A 21,719-nucleotide genomic window follows, 5' to 3' on the forward strand; every position below is an offset into this window, starting at 1 on the left:
GCCTCGGCCTGTGATTTCTGACCGCTCAAACAGACGTGGATGCATTATGCAGCAGTCCGTTCTGAATCCACTTAAAGGTGTCCTCTTTAGTCACCCTGCTCCCCTCTGCAGGACAACCCCCCCCCCCCCCCCCCCCCCCCCACAGGACAAAGAGAGTCCACTAGCTGTGAACGTGTCAACCGGCTCCACTGGCTCTCACTTAAATTGCGTTGGTTAACTCATTTATTGCGGCTAACTGTTAGCATAAACCCCAGTTCCAGGTGCCACCATACGCGTTCACTTTAAAAGACAGAGTTTGCCCCCCCCCCCCCCTCCCCTACACTCTAGTATCATTGGCACAAGCACACACTGTTTACCTTTCGTCAGAAGCTTTTACTGTACATGGCGGGAGCGTCGCGGTACAAAGGCACAAATTAAATCCGAAATTTGGATGGCAGAAGATCCACCAAGGACAGCTCTCCTGGAATCCGACTTATGGAGGTTGAAGATCCTCCTTTCAACCTCTTTACACCGTGATAATATTTTCAATCCCATAGTTGGAACGGTGGGGCGTTGCCATAGGAACCGGACCAATGTTAAACGCTGCTGTGGGACGGAGTATACGTTGGGGTACGTATATATACGGACCTGGGATATGACGCCCCCTAGCGTCGGGGTACGTACGGACATGGGAAAGAAATAATTAAAACAAAAGATTGTTGAAAGGTTAAAGCTCTATATATTCTGATTGGATTCATTATCTATAGTGCAAATATCGGAGAGGACCACTACATGTATACACTCACTCCAGGAGGTCACAGTGTAAAGCCTATCCAAATTGCCCATGCTAGTCAGAAATGTAATAATACTATTACTATTCAGTGTAACTTTTTTCTTTTGAAGTAAAATATCAATGTTACAGTACAGTAATTGAAACAGGTCATTGAAATCGTGAAATAACCTTCACTGCTGAGTATTTCACTAGCCTTTGAAGAATCACCCGGCCACGCACGTACGTCCGTTTCACGAAAATCCACCTTAACCCATTTAGGCCTGATACCTCGAAATTTAAAATCATCTAAATCCTGACGTTTTTTTTGAAAAACCTCATGTTTCTATATCAGTGGTGCCCAATATTTCATGTCAAGGACCCCAAACATGATATGTAATTGGCCACCTACCCCCATCTGAAAATATGTAGTTCCAGGGACCCTCTCAGAAGCAAAGATTTGAGTTAAAAACGTTCGCTCTGAAAGAATATAGATCCAATGATTTGCACCACATTTTCAAGATTTTTCAAAAATAGCTAAAGTATAACAATGCTTAAAACACCAAAAGGGAATTCCCGTCCAGAATGGGTTAAACAATGAAAACAAAAGTGGGGAATGTCGTGATCGGCAGGGAAGCAGGTCTTTATCAAAAAGGTTGGGAATGTCGTGATCAGCAGTCAAACTGTTTTAAGTGAAGTTGGGGATCATATGTAGCCCTTGGGCCCTGCACTAGTTGCCCATGTATGTTTGATGCTGCGCTCACACGGGCAGATGCAAAGATACAGTCTACCTTTCATGTTCAATGGAAGCCAGCAGCGACATGAAGATGCAAAGATACAGTCTACCTTTCATGTTCAATGGAAGCCAGCAGCGACATGAAGATGCAAAGATACAGTCTACCTTTCATGTTCAATGGAAGCCAGCAGCGACATGAAGATGCAAAGATATACAATAGTCTACCTTTCATTTTCAATGGAAGCCAGCAGCGACATGGAGATGCAAAGATACAGACTACCTTTCATGTTCAATGGAAGCCAGCAGCGACATGAAGATTCAAAGATACAGTCTAGCATTCATTTTCAATGGAAGCCAGAAGCGACATGAAGAAGACATCCAACGTTGGCTTAACAGCTATACAAAGCTACAAAAAGGTTGAGATATAGTTTCAACTTCAGCTACAAAGATGCAAAGCTACAAATATGACATGTATCTTTGCATCTTTTGCAGCTGCGAGTGTGAACGCAGAATTATGCTGCATTCCCTTTTTTGATTTAATTTTTCATCACTTCATTAATTTCACTTGTTTATCCTGTAAGGAGTTCTATATCTCCTGATTGGATGAAATTGGTATCCCAATCTTATTAGCTAGAAAGATGGGGAAACGATCCTGTCATCCTGAACAATGACTCTATAGCAATAATGACCATGGGAATACAGAGGTATTTGTTTAACACTTATATATACTGTATCGCGCACGCGCACACGCGCGTGCGCACACACACACACACACACACACACACACACACACACACACACACACACACACACACACACACACACACACACACACACACACACACACACACACACACACACACACACAGACTTTGGACGCTTGATGCTCGGATGCCACTTGGGTTTCAAGGGAGGCTCTTTCTTAACTGGGAGCCTGCAGGCTCCTCGCTGGAGAGACGTTATTGGGCCGTGCTGCTGAGCTGGTACTATACTCTGCAGTGCTGTGTGTGTGTGTGTGTGTGTGTGTGTGTGTGTGTGTGTGTGTGGGGGGGGGATTAGGAACCTGTTACACCAATTAGGCCCTGCCGACTCTTCCAGCCTATGAATTATTAAGAACAGGGGGGGGGGGGCATGGAAGGAGCCGCGTCCGAGGGCAGGAGAGAGTATATATACTGCTGCATGCCGAGCCACCTGAGTATATGCAGTATAGTGGCTGCTGCTTGGCCGCTTATAGCGGTACTGTAGCTGCCTGCATCCATGCATCCATGCATCCATGCATCCATCCATGCATCCATGCATCCATCCATGCATCCATGCATCCATCCATGCATCCATGCATCCATCCATGCATCCATGCATCCATCCATGCATCCATCCATGCATCCATGCATCCATGCATCCATCCATGCATCCATCCATGCATCCATGCATCCATCCATGCATCCATGCATCCATCCATGCATCCATGCATCCATCCATGCATCCATGCATCCATCCATGCATCCATTCATGCAAACATGCATCCATCCATCCATCCATCTATGCATCCATGCATCCATCCATCCATGCATCCATCCATCCATGCATCCATGCGTCCATCCATGCATCCATCCATGCATCCATGCATCCATCCATGCATCCATCCATGCATCCATCCATGCATCCATCCATGCATCCATCCATGCATCCATCCATCCATCCATGCATCCATCCATCCATGCATCCATCCATGCATCCATCCATCCATCCATGCATCCATCCATCCATCCATCCATCCATCCATCCATAGCTTCCATGTGTAATACCAGTATAATTGCTCGTCCCCTCGGGCGTGCTGTGCTCTGTGTTTTGAGTTTATGGTAATTCTGATTATTCGAGCGGGCAGATTGGACAATTGCATCGTTTATTCACCAACGCAGATGTTTGAGGGTGCGGGCGCGCCAGAGAGAGAGAGAGAGAGAGAGAGAGAGAGAGAGAGAGAGAGAGAGAGAGAGAGCATAATTTAAGGTGTTCGATTGCAAGTGGCAACGCCGGCTACCCTCAAGGTCAACCAATTCATTCCTCCCGTAGAATTTATTGCTTGGTAGTAGCCGAGGCAATGAGGTGTTGTGAACCTCGCAAAGAGGCGGCCGTATGGAAGGTCTTTCAGGGCCGTATACCAGGGAAACCCCTCCTCGTAAAATCCCCACCCTGAGCCAGAGCGCGGATGAGGCGAGTCTCATGGCCGCCCGCTTTCTTAGGGCGGGGGGGGGGGGGGGGGGGAACACCGGCTTTATAATTGTCCCATACTGTCACCGTCCCGCCCCATCACCACCGTGGCAAGCAGGGACCCCGTAAATATCCCCGCGAGACGGAAGCAAGCGGCGCCGTAGCTCATGGGGAACGTCGGCGAGTGGCCCGTCAAAAGCGCGTCTCTCGACAGCGCTTGGTATTAAGACACGTCGAGGAGGGAGGGAGGGAGGGGGGCTGCTGCATCTGAAGAGCCCCCCGGCTTTAACAGGATAACGCCCATATATCATTATGCACAAATAATTGGATGTTTCTTTTGGGGGGGGGGGGGGGGTTATCCTCTTTATTTATGCCTTGTGTTTTTCTTCACCAGTGGGTTGTCTGTCTGTAATGTGGCAGAGGGGTTGTCCAATAAGTCCATATCGGTGCGTGAGAGCCTGGGAGCCCAGACTGATTACTTCATGTGAATGGCTCTTCCCCTCGCCCAGAGAATCCACATCATTTAGAGAGTGGTTAAGAGAGGAGAGGCACTGCAAATGGAGGGAGATGTGTGCGTGTGTGTGTGCGTGCGTGCCCGCATGCATGCATGCGCATGTGCGTGTGTGCGTGTGTGTGTGTGTGTGGTGCTGGGGGCGGCTGTAAGTGCGTTGTGATTTAGTTTGTTGTTCAGCTACAGGGAATGAGGCTATAGAAGAAAGAGAATGCCGGTCTCTTGGATGTCTTTAAAAAAAGTGTGTATGCCTGTTTGCCTTCCTGCCTGTTAGCCCATCCGCCTGCCTGCCTGCATGCAGAAATGGCCGGCGTCTTGCTCTCCGTTGGGTAACAGACATCAACCATATATGACTCTGTCTGTTTGTCACCAGAATAGCTTGAATGCCCTTTAGCTGACATTACGCTGAACGCTTTCCTCTCCTATGCTATACCCCCTGCTTTCCTCTCCTATGCTATACCCCCTGCTTTCCTCTCCTATGCTATACTCCCTGCTTTCCTCTCCTATGCTATACCCCCTGCTTTCCTCTCCTATGCTATACTCCCTGCTTTCCTCTCCTATGCTATACTCCCTGCTTTCCTCTCCTATGCTATACCCCCTGCTTTCCTCTCCTATGCTATACCCCCTGCTTTCCTCTCCTATGCTATACCCCCTGCTTTCCTCTCCTATGCTATATATACCCCCTGCTTTCCTCTCCTATGCTATACTCCCTGCTTTCCTCTCCTATGCTATACTCCCTGCTTTCCTCTCCTATGCTATACTCCCTGCTTTCCTCTCCTATGCTATACTCCCTGCTTTCCTCTCCTATGCTATATATACTCCCTGCTTTCCTCTCCTATGCTATACTCCCTGCTTTCCTCTCCTATGCTATACTCCCTGCTTTCACAATAAACACCTTGTCTATCCATGAGTTCCCCCCCCCTCTCTCCATCTCTCACACACACACACACACACACACACACACACACACACACACACACACACACACACACACACACACACACACACACACACACACACACACACACACACACACACACACACACTGATTTTAGACAAGTGAGCAAAAAAGATGAGTCTCTGAGAGCTAGACATCACACGACGATTAACATTCTCCAGCTTCTCTCTCTCTCTCTCTCCCCCCTATCTCGTCCTTTTCACACAGTCCTTTCTTCTTCTCGGAAATTGACAACAGCAGCAATTCCCACAATCTCAGAGATCATCAGTGATGGGTGGTGCAGAAAATATCTCTTCCATTTGCCAAATACTGATTAATAACACACACACACACACACACACACACACACACACACACACACACACACACACACACACACACACACACACACACACACACACACACACACACACACACACACACACACACACACACACACACACACACACACACACACACACACACACACACACACACACCAACATCGCTAGACTACATCCACTACATCGCAGTAGGGCTTGATTTTTGCTAGTTGACTAGTTGCCTAGTTTACTAGTCTTTTGTTGTTGTTGTTTTTTATATAATATTTGTACATTTAAAGACTGATGTGTACATTGGTGACTATGGGCTATATCTTGCGCCACCCCTTAACCCTTAACCCATTAAACCAATTTGCCATTTTTTACTACTTTAAAAAACCAATCTCTGATCTATAAGCTCACAACGTGTAGATGTAGATCGGCTAGTTGAACTATTTTAAAATTATTTTCAAAATAGTAAAAAACGGCAAATAAGTTTAGGGATAAGGGATAAGGGTGGCACAAGATGGAGCCCAGCATATACCTAATTATAATAGCTGATCTTGAGGCATATGCTCCACTGCCTAATTTGAAAAGTGTAGTTGCTAGTTACTTTGTATATAGATTTAGAAATATATTGCATTACCCACTTCAGCCTTATACATATGGCCAATTTGAAAACTTGAAATGGGACATTCTGCATAATGAGTACTTTCTATACTTGTGGTAGTTTGGTACTTTTTTTTTTGCTCTGTCCTGCAAACGAAACAGCAGGACCCTGAAATGACCTCACGGCGGGTCAGACTCTGCCAGGAGGAAATGGAGGGTGATTAAGAATTGATACAGATGTAATCGGAGTGTACCTCAACACCACAGTTGTCTACTTAAGAAAGTGCTCCTAACATCGAGGTCCGTATACTACAGTATGAGTCATGTATAATTGATACAGATGTAATTGCTATAATTCGACTGTACGCTGACACCACGGTAGTCTGCCTGACAGCGAAATCCTGTGCAGTTAATTTAATTTTTTTTTTGCTGTGTCGAAATCGAGACCCCTCTGTCGTTCCCGGAAATTCTTGATATTAGCCAACTAGTCCTGGCAGAGAAGGCGCCTCCGCTCCCCGCTCCAGTCACTCATCCATCACAGCTTTTTTGTTTTGGCCCCGGTTCTTGCTTTTTAGTTGGAATGGAGTTGAAAATAGAACCTTGTGAATGCCTCATGGAGGATTAAGAGCCCCCGCTTGTTTCACGGCTTTTTAGGGATGCTTTGTCGGCGTTGGATTTACGGCTGTGCGCTCAGTGTGGGACTCCCTAAAAACACGTTGAGGCCCTCCAGGGCTGGGGGAGGAGGAGGCGTCCCTCCAGGGCTGGGGGAGGAGGAGGCGTCCCCGGGCCATGCTGCACTGTTGCCGACTATAAAACTCTGATGAAAAATGTTCGTCGACTGCCTTTTTTCACTGACAAAATGAAAACTAAAACTAAGACTAAATATATTGACAATTTCATCAACAAATAAAAACTAGACGAAAATGTTAGGAAGGGACTAGTGGACAGGAGATCCAGTATAAGTAAAAGATACAAGTCATTTTACACTTTGTTGCATTCTGAAAATAGCAGCTCACAACGTGTCGCAGCACAGCGCGTTGTGAGCTTGTAGATCTGCTATTTTCAGCATGCAACCAAGTCAGTTGTAAAGTGTAAAATCAGCCATTACGACGGCATCAAGGCCCGCGAAAATACATTTTAGTCAACAAAATCAACTGTAGATTTAGTCGACTAAAATCGTATGATATTTAGTCAACTAAGTCTAAAACTACTATAACACTGAGACATTCCAGGCGACTAAAATGTGACTAAAGCTAAATGAAAACTATTCTAGAGACTATGACAAAAAATCAAATCAAAATCTTCTGTCAAAATCAACACTGCAGGCCAGCTGCCAGGCATTAAGCAAGCGCCCTGCGCCAAGCAGACAAGCAGTCCAATGGCCTTGCGCGTCGTCGACAGCACACTGACCATGTGCTGCCTGCCTGCCTGCCTGCCTGCTTGGGCGTGTCTCTCTGTTAACACGATGACAGCACGATGTGCACATCCGTCGCGTGACAATAGATTCCTCGTCGGAGAGAGGAAATCATCACGGCACATCTATACACAAAAAACGCCGAAACCTAAAAATGACAGCTACTTGGCCCCCGACCGCCCCTTGTAGCTCGACCGTTCCCTTCCTATAAAGACAGAGCTCCGACTTGCAGCGTGCTTGCATGGGAGAGACGGCTCCCGGTTGCCAGTGGCATTGGAGTATAGGAGAAGTCGGACCGCCCGCGGGGGGTGTAAAGTGCTCTGTAATTGATTAATAATGCATTTCCAGACCTCCCCGCACCTCTCTTCTCGACCACAAAGCCCCCCCGACGAGCCTGACGACGGCTGCTTTCTGTGTGGCCTCGTCTCCTCTTCTTCCCCCTGCATGCATGCGGCTCCTGCCTCCTCCTCCTCCTCCTTCTTGTCCTGTGCATCGTCTCAAAAGTGCAATAAAGAAAACTGCTTGAGGCACATTGTCATGCTAATAGCGTGTCTGTAGTCGTGGGCCCCCGACCTATCCCACATTCAGCCGTCCCACAAAGGGTGACGGCTGTCTCTGGGTATTTAGGGAGGTGGTGGGTGGGGTGGAGGGTGTCATGGGCAGACAGCTGAAGCTAAGGAGCTTCCAGTTGATGTGGTAATCTGCCACCGTGGTACACTAAGAGCGAACGCCCGCGGGACACACATCGCGCTGCATGAGAATGGAGGGGCTCCACACATCGCATGCACAATGCAGGCCTGACTATACATATATATATACCGTCTCAGGGAAGGAACTCCATTGGACGGTAAATAAATAAGTTTGGAAACCTTTTTAGCGAGTTAGTACGATGGTCCCAGGCAGACCCAACGCTGATTTCACCTCTTGATGTCTCTCCCGAGTCGTCCCAATTGGCCACGGAGCGAGGAAGACATGCCGTAGAGCTGCGAGGGGAAACGTATCGGCTGAGTTGTGTGTGACTGTGTGAGCGCTGAAAGAGTTCTGTACAGCGGTGGTTCCCAAAGTGGGGTCCGGGGACCCCCAGGGGTCCTTGAGGGAGTTCCAGGGGGTCCCCACCTAAATGATAGTTAGGAACCAAATGGACCCTTATGGGTCTGTAACTCAGAGAGTGCACAAATGGAACCAAACGGACCCCAATTAACATTGATTTTTCCGATATAATTTGAGGTCCCAGAGATAAAGATGCCATTAAATGGGGGGGGGGGGGGGGGGTCCGTAGTCAAACTGGGGGGTCCTTGAAATTAAATTGGTTGAGAATCACTGCTAGAACCGTAATATAAATCTCCTCTTATGGGGGTCCCTGGCATATCTATTCAAATGGGGGTCCGCGGGCTAATAAATGTTGATTTAGGGGTCCTTGACATGAAAGCGTTTTGGAACCACTGCTGTAGAGAGGCTTGAACGTGAGTACTGGCTGACTGTCGTCTCAGGAGGCGTTTCACAAGAAATGTGCTTGGCCCATTTTGTGAGCTGGAAATGGAAAGCTCAGTAGTTGTTTTTTTTACAGACGATACCGGATTATGTTCCGTTTTATGTTCCAGAAACACATTTTTTGTTTCTGAATCTGCTCCCGCTGGACGCAAATACAGAGAAATTACAGTAGAAGCGAATCTGATTCGTGCAATGTGTGTCAGCATTACTGGATGTCAGCCATTTTGTCACTTAAACTGTGCTTCGTCTGACCGGGGTGCCCCAAGGGTCTATACTTGGCTCCCTCCTTTTTTACCCTCCATGCTAAATCTGAAATCTCGTTGCTGTAAATAACTAGTTCACAATGCAACGCGCTGTGAGCTTGTAGATCGGGCATTTCGGAAGCAATATCACGACATGCCCCAGAATAGGGAGTAGTTTAGTAACTTTAAACTAGTTTAATACCTTGACAATTAGGATTACTAACACATGTAGGCATTTATAGCAGAAGCTCTTCAATCCATTGTAGGGCAAACATCCATGAAGAGACACTTATCAGTATATCACTGAACATATTGCAGTACAGAATGTCTGCACATATAAATATGTCTATGTCCATGGGTATCAGTGGAGGATTAGTTCTACTGTGCGTTATGCATTGAATCTATAATCCCAAAGCGTGTCCCGGCATGTCCTGCGGTAAACTCTCCCCACGCGGTCCCAGCGAGGGCATGGCCGGGCCTGAGTCACTGCAGCAGGCATGCAGGCAAAGAGGGAACCTTACACCACTATACACTGTTCTATTCCACAGCCCTGGTGACTTACCTCATGAATAAATCACACCGCAACCCTCCTCCATCCCTGCCTATCCGTCTCTCCTTCTCTCTCTGTCTTCCTTTCTTTCTCTCTATCTCTCTCTTACTCCCTCCCTCCCTCCCTCCCTCGTTCTCCAACCTTTCTCCACGTTTTTTTGCATTTCTTGCGCTATAGCTGGCTGCCCATGCAGCACCCACCACTTTTTTTTATTTATCGCGGGATTATGACACTTTTTGGATAAGGTTCCTGCATGGGCCGCCCACGCACCGATTGAACCCGGCCCCGGGAGAGAGGGGCCGGGAAGCACACATCATTCCCTGTGTGCTTTCCAGTAAGTCATGGGAACAGACAGCTTGTGGAAGGGGGGGGGGGGGGGGGGGGGCTGCCCAGAGGAGGCTGACATAGTCCTCTTTAAATCACACATCTGAAGGGTCACTATAAGTCAGCGCCGCGGACCCATACATCACACTGACAGAGAGACAGAAAAACTGAAAAAGAAACAAACACAGAGATGATTTGATGATATCTGAAGCACTATGAGATGTCGGGTTGTCGGGTTGCTGTGTCTTCGTCTTTTTTTATACCACTGAATACGGAAGGAAGGAAGAACAAGCTTGTGAGGCTTCTGTAGATATGTGAAGCTCTCTTTGTGTTGTTTTTGAGCAGTGCCTCCACTCCATTACGGAGCTATGTGTGTCCCTATGTACTGTATGTCCCTGTGTCCCTGTACATGTCTGTCCGAGCACGGAAAGCTGCAACACGGTAACTCTGTCACTTCTCGACCGTTTCGAGCGCGGGAAGGCTCGCCGGAACCGGGCCGGCCACCATGGCGCGTTCCTGGGGGTTTGGATGTTCCGGGGGGGCCCCCGGGGACCCCCACACGGTTTTATCAAAGATTCTTTTCCAAAAATAATCAAAGTACAGTACAGAGCACAGTACTCTACATTACAGTACAGAGCACAGTACAGTACAGTAACTCTAACACTACATGCATAGTTGCACCGCTCAGTTCACACAGGTGTGATTTTTTCCTCCCGCCCGCATGCCGCACCGTTCCACATCCCAGGTGCTCCGAGACGAGGTTTGAGGACAGAGATGTGAACAGTGCAGCATTGTTCTCACAGCCAGCGACAGGCCGTAACCTGATCCCACTGCAGGCCACGCTATGTCTGTCTGCATGGTGACGTGGGGCAGACCTGCAGTGTGCACCGTCAGCCCCGAGGAAGGCAGAGAGTGTGTGTTTGCGCAGTATGCATGCGTGCGTACGCACGTGATTGCGCGCACGCGTGTTTGTGTGAGAAAGAGACAGCATGTACACTATACACATGCACGTGCAGTGATGTAAGTATAGGTTTTCAATGTAATGGGTCCCGGGACCCAGGGGTGGTCTTTTAGATGTGTCCCAGGGACATTTTATGAGTCCTATACTTCAGAGTACAGTACTGAGTACAGAATTGCATCCCAGAACCCCCGGAGGGTGACATGATTGCATTCTTTCTCAATTTAGTGAGTCTAATGCAGGATGCAGGCTGTTTGCATCACTGCACGTGGATCTGGATGCGTGTTTGTGTGTGCGTCGCGCGCGCACAGCCACGCGCAAGCGTTGAGCAATGGCGATGTTCCTTCGAGGGGGAGTGCGTGCATGGGGCCTGGTTGCTTAACACACTGTGCTGAATGTAGTGCGAGATAATTCTCTGGCCTACTAAACTCTGCTCAGCACCGCACCACACACAGGAACTCCCCAGTGACTGTCAGAGGAGAAGGGGAGGAGGAGAGAGATGAGAAGAATGGAGGACAAGGGGGCCTGCTGAGGACATGAAACGGATCTGGGGTTGGATGGGAGATGACGGTAAAGGGGCTGGAAAAGGAGGAGAGGTGGAGGAGGAGGAGTAGCAGGGGGTGGGGTTTTGGTAACGGCAGACAAATGGAACGTCATCTCCACTATACGGATTAAAATCCCAGTCACACTAACGCACCAGTTAGGCGGTGCCCAATAAAAAGCAGTGGTGCAAAAAAAGTACTCAAGTTTTTTTTTTACTTCTGTGCCACTTTTTAAGTAAAAGTAGCAATAATACACTGCAATGTAGAACTACTCTGTTACATGTCTGGAATTCAAAATGTATACTTTAGTAAAAGTACAAAAGTATTGGTTAAAGTACCCGTTGTGCAGAATGTCTCATTTAAAAAATTCAAATGTATAAAATTATTTTTGAAAAATTGATATAAGGCTGGAGTGGTTATACTGTATGTTTTTTTTAAATAATAATCTAACTACAACTACAGTAGTAACTAAAGTTTTCAAATAAAAAAAGTGCAATATTTGGATCGAGTAGAAGTAAAATTCTTGGAAATACTCAAGTAAAGTACAAATACCTCAAAATTGTACTTAAGTACGGTACTTAAGTAAATATACTTAGTTACTTTCTACCACTGCAGCTCGGTGCCTAATGAAAACGCACCGCTATGATGTTGGTTTGTTGTTACGCCTACAGCAAAATGATCGTGTTCAAAAATATCCTTGGGGGTTTTCTTAAACTGCGAATGCACTCCTCCCAGGATGCATTGTGTAAAAACAACAGTCACGAAGGATTAAGCCACTCTGTGATCAAAAGGGTAAATCAAGTTACGAGGCGATTGCCTTGTGCAATGTTAATTCACGCGAGCACTGCGGTACGTTGGAAAAGGCTGTTTCTGTTAACGTCGAGCTAATCTCCCGTCGCCGTTGAGCGCTAATTGCTTTGTAGTCCCGTTGATAATTCCAACGCGCAGTAACATGTGTATCAGTAAGAAGGGCAGTGCATCTCCTTCAGATGTGAACCAAACGCATTTTATGCAGCCTTTATTTCTTTATTTTTCGTTTCTGGGACAGAGCGAGTGACTGAGTTTAATTTGTAGGCCAGGACGCCAGGTTTTAGTGTTTTAGTGTTGAAATTAAAAATAATAAAGAGATCATGAATTATGAACAAAATTCAATGATTCTTTTTCAGTAATTGCATGAAGAAATAAAATAAATAGTGAAAAATCCCTAACGAGCTGAAATGTTCTGCTATATAAACCATTGAACATGTTTTTCTGATTAACATACGTACGTACGTCATAAAATATCACTGCAAATGTTGACCGACGGGCATTTCTTTGCCCAGGGTTAATTTGTCACAGGGGTTTTCCTGCTGCAGTCAAGCCTCATTGAAACTTTGTGTCATGTTTATACTTGTGGGTATTTGGTTCAGAACGTAACGTCCACATTTTGTGTCGCTACTCCTTTGACTGTGTGCGTGCGCGTGTGCGTGTGCGTGTGCGTGTGTGTGTGTGTGCGAGCAAAGTGCAATTTATTGGCAGTGTTAGAGTAAATTGTAGGGGATCAGGATCTTTCCTCCCTGGCTTACACGGGCCTAATTGGACAGAGATGCTTGTTAAACAAAAGCCTCACGATGAGCTTGTACACCCGCACAATCGCACACACGCACGCACACACACACGCAAACATTGCATAACCACCATTAGTACACAGTACACTTGTATGACTGTTGAGTTATTGCCTGGAATTGCACATATTTCATGTCAATATACAGTATACAATGGAACGTTTTGTGTCCAGTTTGTGTCAAGTATATCTATATATATTGCAGTACTACATATATTGTATATTGCTAGTATATATTATTTCATGTCAGTAGGCCTAGCCTCTATTTAGTACATTCAGTGTCAGTATATTGAGGATAATTAATTTTAGCATTTTGTATAATATATTTAGTACATAGTATCAGTACAATTGGTTTGTGTGTACATTTTCATTATGAACATGGCAGTTGAGACACGTGAGTGCTTATACATTTTGGCAGATGAAACATATGCATTTATGTCCTTAGCTAATAGGTCAACAGTTCTGCCATGCCTAGTAATGTACATTCCCTTAGCAGCCATTTTGAATATGTGACAGTGTTTCTGTAACTGTGGTCATGGTGCAGACAATGAGGAGGAAACATATATTCGGGTTTACCACAGAGAAAGATTGAGTCTGGTTGGAAGGACCTGTACTCTGTTTGATTATAAAGGTGACTATATCCTCATCAACGAATACGGTGTGGTCTGCATCAGGAAGGCAAGCTAGCTTTCCTTGTAGTTTTAAACCAGTCCAGTGTTGTTGTTGTTTTTACTGCTGTAACAGTATAAGGTACCTCCATGCATTGACTGGCGATATATGATGTTCTGTATTAATAACAGTAGATATAGCCCTTATTACAGTGGTGATAATGCCGCTTTAGATTATAGCCATGCAGTTGGTTACAGGTGCGAGTATAGTGATGATTCTTCTCGGCACGTTATTGCTTGATGTATGTGGTGCACTTGGTGCCCCGCGCTGACAGCTCAGCTCACGACGCTCGCAGACGACACCAGCATGCAAGCACAAATCAAAAAATATTTTCAATTAACATTTCCTCCCAAAAGATTTGTTTTCATGAATTTTAAACAAAATGTAATGAAATAAAATTAGAAAACAAAATGTTTAAGAAATAGTGAAAATAGCCGATCTACAGTACAAGGTCACAACACGACGCAAAGCGGCGCAGCGTGTTGTGAGCTTGTAGATCTGCTATTTTCATTATAGTTTGGGACGGGGAGACATAAAAAGTCTATTTTGGGTCAAAAGTTTGGGACCCACTGCTCTGACTGGTTTTCATACCAGCCATACTGTTTGTTTGGAGCGTTCCTATATAGCGCTGTGGAATCGCATTAATTCCTCCATCTTTGTTTCGGAGTATACCTTCTAATAGTCTTCATTCCTTTTCACTGCCTCACCATCGCAGCCTCCCTGCATCATCTCCATCATGCCCTCTGCTCATACTCCTCCTCTGTGTCTCTAATGGTCTGTCTCCATCAGCTCTGGCGTATAGGGTGAACCTTTAGCACTTTTCTGAGTTCGCCGTGATGAACTTTTATACTCAAAACCACGCTGAAATAAAAAGCATTATGTAAACGCAAAAGAGGAGGAAGACGAGAGGAGGCGGCAAGGGAGAGGTATAGAGAGAGAGAGAGAGAGAGAGAGAGACCTTCACCTCATGCCTTTCACCTTGAAAGCTTGCTGACAATCTCCTCATGAGCCGCATTGTGCATCCCTCCAGCCTCTCTCTCTCTCTGTCTCTCTCTGTCTCTCTCATCCTCCAGCCGTTATCAAATTACAGTGGGCGCAGTACAGTCCCACCCTGCAGCCTGCGCTGCCTTTAAGAGCAGCCGTAATGCGTCTGGACTGGAGTGCGAGGCGGATGAGGAGGAGGCCGATTGGCCCGCGCCGCGTTACGGACAATTAGCGGCGGTGTGATGAGCAGAACAAACAGGCCTATACAGCAGCATTAGTGTGGATGAGTCATTAAACAGCTGGGCCATTATGCCCACAGTGTGAGTTCAACTCCCCTCCAAATGCCTTAACTATGTCATTTGTCTGCTCCCATCGATCCCCCCCCCCCCCTCCACCCCCCCCAGCCTGGTAATTGGTGGAAGAGTGAATGCAACCCGAAACCGGGCGGGGAGAGATGACGGCAGACATTTTAAGAGGATAAGATCATCCACTCCTCGCTTTGTTGAACCGAGGATCGCCTATAGCCACGAACGAACGAACGCTATGATTCAACGTGTCGCATATTCATGTCGAGTCCTTTAACTACTTAAAATAACTCCCTATTTTGGGGCATGGCAAAAAAAAAACAAATTGTCATTTAAAAAATAGTGAAAAATTGCCATACAAGCTGTGAAGCTGGTAGATCGTCTATTTCCGTCATTTGCCGCACGATGAAGTAAACAGGGCTTAAAGGAGATTTCCTTTTCTTACCGTAAGTATATGGCCATAATCCATTGATCACTGGAAAAGTAGCAAAAAATAAATCACACCCGTGTGGAGTGAGGGGCGCTATACATCATCATCAAGAATGGTGGTCCCTTATTGGCCAAGGGTTCCCACCGACATACATATGCCGATTTGCTCAGACAAAATCGACCCCCCCCCCCCCCCCCCCCCCCCCCAAAAAAAAGACATGCTGAGTGTTCCTCAGCGTTTTACCTGCATGGCCGGTCAGTCAAAATCGCACGGAAATTATATATCTTATTATCTGTTGTGTATGTGGTGGGATATAACTCAAAGTATTGTCACTCTGTCGCTTCCTGCTTACGTAAAGCACTACGATTGACCAGTTTGAGCCCGCCTACCTTTTCAGAGGCAACAATAATAATATAAAACGGGTTGTCCGGAACTCTCCTTTAAGCGGTGAATGAATGTACGATAACCTCATAAACAACACCCACCATAATACTAATAAGACATGTCACCATGCGTCATTATGATTCAACGAGCCTTTCCAAAAGGCATTGCAGTGACAGACAGTCTCTCCCTCCTCTGCGTCTCTCAATTTCTAATCAAATGCCGGCAAGGGTCACACGACATGACCTCACTCGCCACTGGAAAAAACAAATCAGCTTTTATTAGAGGAGTGATAGGAACTTTGGGGTGGGGTGGGGGTGACGAAAGGGGGGGTGGTAGCTATCAAACGGCGCTTGCTAAAAACACGGCGCCATATCCCCCAAGGAAGGGAGATTGGATTCCACCGTGCGCCTCGCTGCAGGAGGAGGGCAGATCTGTGTGGGGGTCAGAGCCACAATCTGAGCAGGTCACACACCACAGGCTGCATGGGGGGGCGAGCAAGAGTCTCTCCATTAACTCACCCCCCAACTCTAATGCACAAGAACAACCAGAGAGAGAGAGAGAGAGAGAGAGAGAGAGAGAGAGAGAGAGAGAGAGAGAGAGAGAGACAGAGGGATGGAGGAAAACAGAGGAGAGAAGGAATTAAAGTAGGAATAGACAACAGCAGCACATACATACATACATAGATGCACACAGATACATGTGACACTATCGAGAATGAGATGAGGGGAAGGGAAGAGAGAGAGAGAGAGAGAGAGAGAGAGAGAGAGAGAGGGAGGGAGAGAGAGAGAGAGGGGAGGGAGTGGCGTGCATGGGAGAGATAACAAGATTAGATAGATAGACGGACAGACAGACAGACGGAGTCAGACGGAGACAGACAGACAGACAGACAGACAGACAGACAGACAGACAGACAGACAGACAGACAGACAGACAGACAGACAGACAGACAGACAGACAGACAGACAGACAGGGGTGGAGGAGACAGAGGTAACAGAACAAAGCAGTGATTGAGTCCTGCGTTATGGCAGCAGAGCTGCTGCTCCTCGTTGGTAGAACAGAAGGTTTGTGTGGTCGCAGGATGTTCAACAGCTGTAGTTACGCTTCCGTCCAACATGCTGCCTGCACAACAACAACGTCTTTTTAGCAGCTCACACGCACGCACTTACACACACACACACACACACACACACACACACACACACACACACACACACACACAGGCCAATGACTCCAAGTAGGCTGCAGCCAAAACCCCATGGACTGTATGCTTGTGGTGTGTGCGCGTGTGTCTGTGTACGCCCAATATGTATAAGCAATATTATGCTTATTTTTGGGGGGGTTGTGCATGGCCTGGAAAGGTTGAGAACTCCTGTTGTAGACTTGGAGCTCTCCTCTCTGCATTACCGATAACGGCCGGGGTTTAAACGAACAAACCTACTGATTTGGAAACCAATTCCGATTGTAGAGCCTAAACCCCATTATTAGAAGTTACTGGTTGCCAACAGACACGTGTGCTCAAGAACGTGCTGTCCAGACGTGTCCATTTAAGACACGTTATTGCTGCCAAAGCACTATACTTTTACATACAAATAAACATAAGTCAAAAGAATATACCGGTAGAAACACAGTCTAAAAACTGTTTGCCTCTGCATGTCAGCAACACCTGCACCTGATTAGGGCCAGGGTTAAATACCCTCCCCGTAACCATGGCAACCATGGCCTTGATTGACAAGTCCTTCAATGACAGCACAGAATAGATGCATGGATCAAATGGCTCTTACAACCGATACTGTGCTAATGATCCTACACCAGGCTTTGCAATATTGGTTCTGCAAAGTAAGTAAGTAGCCTTGCCGAGCCATGAGGCCCATAGGGCAGGAGCCTATCTCCTGTTTCTGTAGCGTGAGGCAGCTTGATGTACAAGTACACCCCCTGGACATGACGCTAGTATGTCGCAGGGACTTATCCCCAATCCAACCCTTTGATGCTGAGTGTCAAGCACTGGGTCCCATTTTTAGAGTCTTTGGTATGACCCGGCCAGGGATTGAACCCCGACCACCCAGTCTCAGGGCGGACACTCTAACCACAAGGACACTGAGCTGGTCAGTTCTGCAATGTATGTTTGTTGTAAATTTCCCCACCCACTTTAAGCCTTGTACACCGAGTTGAGATGTCAGACGGATAGGTGGAAATCTCCGATCGTACCGGTCGCAAATCCTTATAGGTCAATCTCTCCTCGAGCCCTTTAAAATTAAGCGAGTGAGTTGATATCAATAATCATGTAAGAAATACTACGTTACGAAGTAAATGTCCAGAATTAAAAATGAACACGAGTAAATGTACTTAAAGTAACGAAAGTAAAAGTACTCATTATGCAGAAGGTCCCATTTCACAAGTTTTCAAATGTATACAAATCATTTAAAAATAGAAAAATGTTTTCTAATAATAATCCAAATCTAGTAAGTAACGAGTATAATTGAAGCCGTCAAATAAATGTAGTGGAGTAAAAGTACAATATTTGTACTCTGCGGAGTAGAAATAAAAGTACTCGAAATTGGAAAAACTCCAGTAAAGTAAAAAAAGATATATCTCAACATTGTACTTATAAGTACAGTACTTGAGTAAATGTACTTAGTTACTGTCCACAACCACCACTGCTCAGCTAACAGCTGACCGGATGTGTCCAAGGGGTTTAGGCTCGTCTCCTATAGCAACAGCGGCGTGTTTGGGTGAAAAACAGGCAAACCCTGTCTTCAACTAAACACATTTAAAACCCAGGAGGGATACAAAATAAGCACAAAATGCACTTCTTAAGGAAACATCTGCTGTTAATATAAAACGGCTGATACACAAAGTAATTCAGCAAAAAGTTACCGTTGGTTCATCATAAGAGCTCTGTCTGCAGAAGAACAAACACGCATGCAGGAGCTTGGGGTTCATCTGCATTTTTATGCAATATATCAAGGCACGACGTTACATCTCACGCCGCATACGAACCAGAATGCAGCACCACACTAGCCACTTTAAAATCCAGAGTGAAACGCTCCCTGGGAACGCTTGCTTTCATCTGAGCCACGATGTTGTAATGACAGGTGTTATTTGGTGAATGAAAAACTCTTTATATACACAAGGAGTGTGTGATGATGGTAATGAGACCCTTTGAGTCCAGCTGCAGCTGTTGTTTTTAGCCTGCACATTCTGAAACTTCAGCCTGATGCTTATAGGTGTATCTTATAGACAGAACCCTGCTGATGCTTATAGGTGTATCTTATAGACAGAACCCTGTTGATGCTTATAGGTGTATATTATAGACAGAACCCTGCTGATGCTTATAGGTGTATCTTATAGACAGAACCCTGCTGATGCTTATAGGTGTATCTTATAGACAGAACCCTGTTGATGCTTATAGGTGTATCTTATAGACAGAACCCTGTTGATGCTTATAGGTGTATCTTATAGACAGAACCCTGCTGATGCTTATAGGTGTATATTATAGACAGAACCCTGTTGATGCTTATAGGTGTATCTTATAGACAGAACCCTGACGATGCTTATAGGTGTATCTTATAGACAGAACCCTGTCGATGCTTATAGGTGTATCTTATAGACAGAACCCTGTTGATGCTTATAGGTGTATCTTATAGACAGAACCCTGTTGATGCTTATAGGTGTATCTTATAGACAGAACCCTGCTGATGCTTATAGGTGTATCTTATAGACAGAACCTTGCTGATGCTTATAGGTGTATATTATAGACAGAACCCTGCTGATGCTTATATGTGTATCTTATAGACAGAACCCTGTTGATGCTTATAGGTGTATCTTATAGACAGAACCCTGTTGATGCTTATAGGTGTATCTTATAGACAGAACCCTGCAGATGCTTATAGGTGTATCTTATAGACAGAACCCTGCTGATGCTTATAGGTGTATATTATAGACAGAACCCTGCTGATGCTTATAGGTGTATATTATAGACAGAACCCTGCTGATGCTTATAGGTGTATCTTATAGACAGAACCCTGTTGATGCTTATAGGTGTATCTTATAGACAGAACCCTGCTGATGCTTATAGGTGTATCTTATAGACAGAACCCTGCTGATGCTTATAGGTGTATCTTATAGACAGAACCCTGTTGATGCTTATAGGTGTATCTTATAGACAGAACCCTGCCAATGCTTATAGGTGTATCTTATAGACAGAACCCTGCTGATGCTTATAGGTGTATCTTATAGACAGAACCCTGCCAATGCTTATAGGTGTATCTTATAGACAGAACCCTGCCAATGCTTATAGGTATAGCTTATATATAGAACCCTGCGATTAGACTGGATGTGAAGGGGGGGGGGGGGGGGGAGTTGGTGGCAAGCAGTGGTAGAAACTTAAGTAACTAAGTGAATATACTTAAGTACTGTACAATTTTGAGGTATTTGTACTTTACTTGAGTATGTCAAATTGCCAGTACTTTTACTTCTATTTCAGAGGCAAATATTTTACTTTTACTCCACTACATTTATTTTAAAACTTTAGTTACTTTGTAGGTTTTGATTATAATCACAAAACATACATTAACCACTTCAACTTTATATACATTTCGGCCACATTTTGAAAATAGCCGATCTGCTATTTTCAAAAGATTATAAAACTTGAAATGGGACATTCTGCATAATTAGTACTTTTCGTACTTTAAGTACATTTTGATGGCAACACTTTTGCACTTCTTCCTCAATTACATTTAGAATTCCGAACTTTTATACTTGTAACGGAGTACTTCCATATTGCAGTATTGATACTTTTACTTAAGTAAAAAAAGAAATGGGAGTACTTTTTCCACCACTGGTGGCAAGAAGAAACGTGAGCCGACAGACGCTAAGTTAAAGGAGCCGAGACATGCCATCGGCCGCACGGGGCCACATGTACTAACTTAAAGGAGCCGAGGCATGCCATCGGCCGCACTGGGCCACATGTACTAACTTAAAGGAGCCGAGGCATGCCATCGGCCGCACTGGGCCACATGTACTAACTTAAAGGAGCCGAGGCATGCCATCGGCCGCACGGGGCCACATGTACTAACTTAAAGGAGCCGAGGCATGCCATCGGCCGCACTGGGCCACATGTACTAACTTAAAGGAGCCGAGGCATGCCATCGGCCGCACGGGGCCACATGTACATTTTCAACCCCTTGGCGACACACCCTCACAACCTCAGATGACTCCTGCTACTGTGTACTGTGTAGTAAGTCAGTCAGTGCCTGGGAGGTTAAGGTTATTTAGGGTATAGAGCCGCCACCGTGTATGTAGCCCTCAAAACATCTGAAACAGCATTTCAGAGCCTCTGGGAATTTCATGCTTATACAAGCAGGAAAATGAAAGAAGAAAAAAAAAAAAGACAACGTACGCAGACATTTTGATATTGACTTGTTATGCTTTGTGACTGGTAGAGGGGTGGAGGAGGGGGGAGAGGGGTGGAGGAGGGGGGGTGGAGGAGGGGGAGAGAGAAATCCCTGACAAATTGAATGTTAAACAGCGTGCGGAGCCGTCACACTACAGCGGTATTGACAGCAGGGAACGTATTGTCGCGTCGCGATTACGGGTGGCTCACAGCTTGTAACGCCAGGTTATTACAGGTGTATGTGTCTGACGGTGACGGGAACACACTCCTCTGCACGCTTCGTTTAAGATCCGCCTCGCGTCGACCAGAACACACACTAACACTGGTGGAAAGTAACTACTGTAAGTACATTTACTTAACTG

General features: G+C 45.8%; 1 protein-coding gene across 4 annotated transcripts in view; it reads right to left on the reverse strand.

The window, feature by feature from the left end:
- The window catches only part of LOC306937797 (RNA-binding motif, single-stranded-interacting protein 3-like), a 572,911-nt gene that overhangs the window by 334,628 nt on the left and 216,564 nt on the right, over nt 1-21,719 (reverse strand). The window lies entirely within an intron of this gene.

The sequence above is a fragment of the Electrona antarctica genome, assembly GCF_951216825.1.
Source record: "Electrona antarctica genome assembly, chromosome: 15".
In the NCBI taxonomy this organism is placed as follows: Eukaryota; Metazoa; Chordata; class Actinopteri; order Myctophiformes; family Myctophidae; genus Electrona; species Electrona antarctica.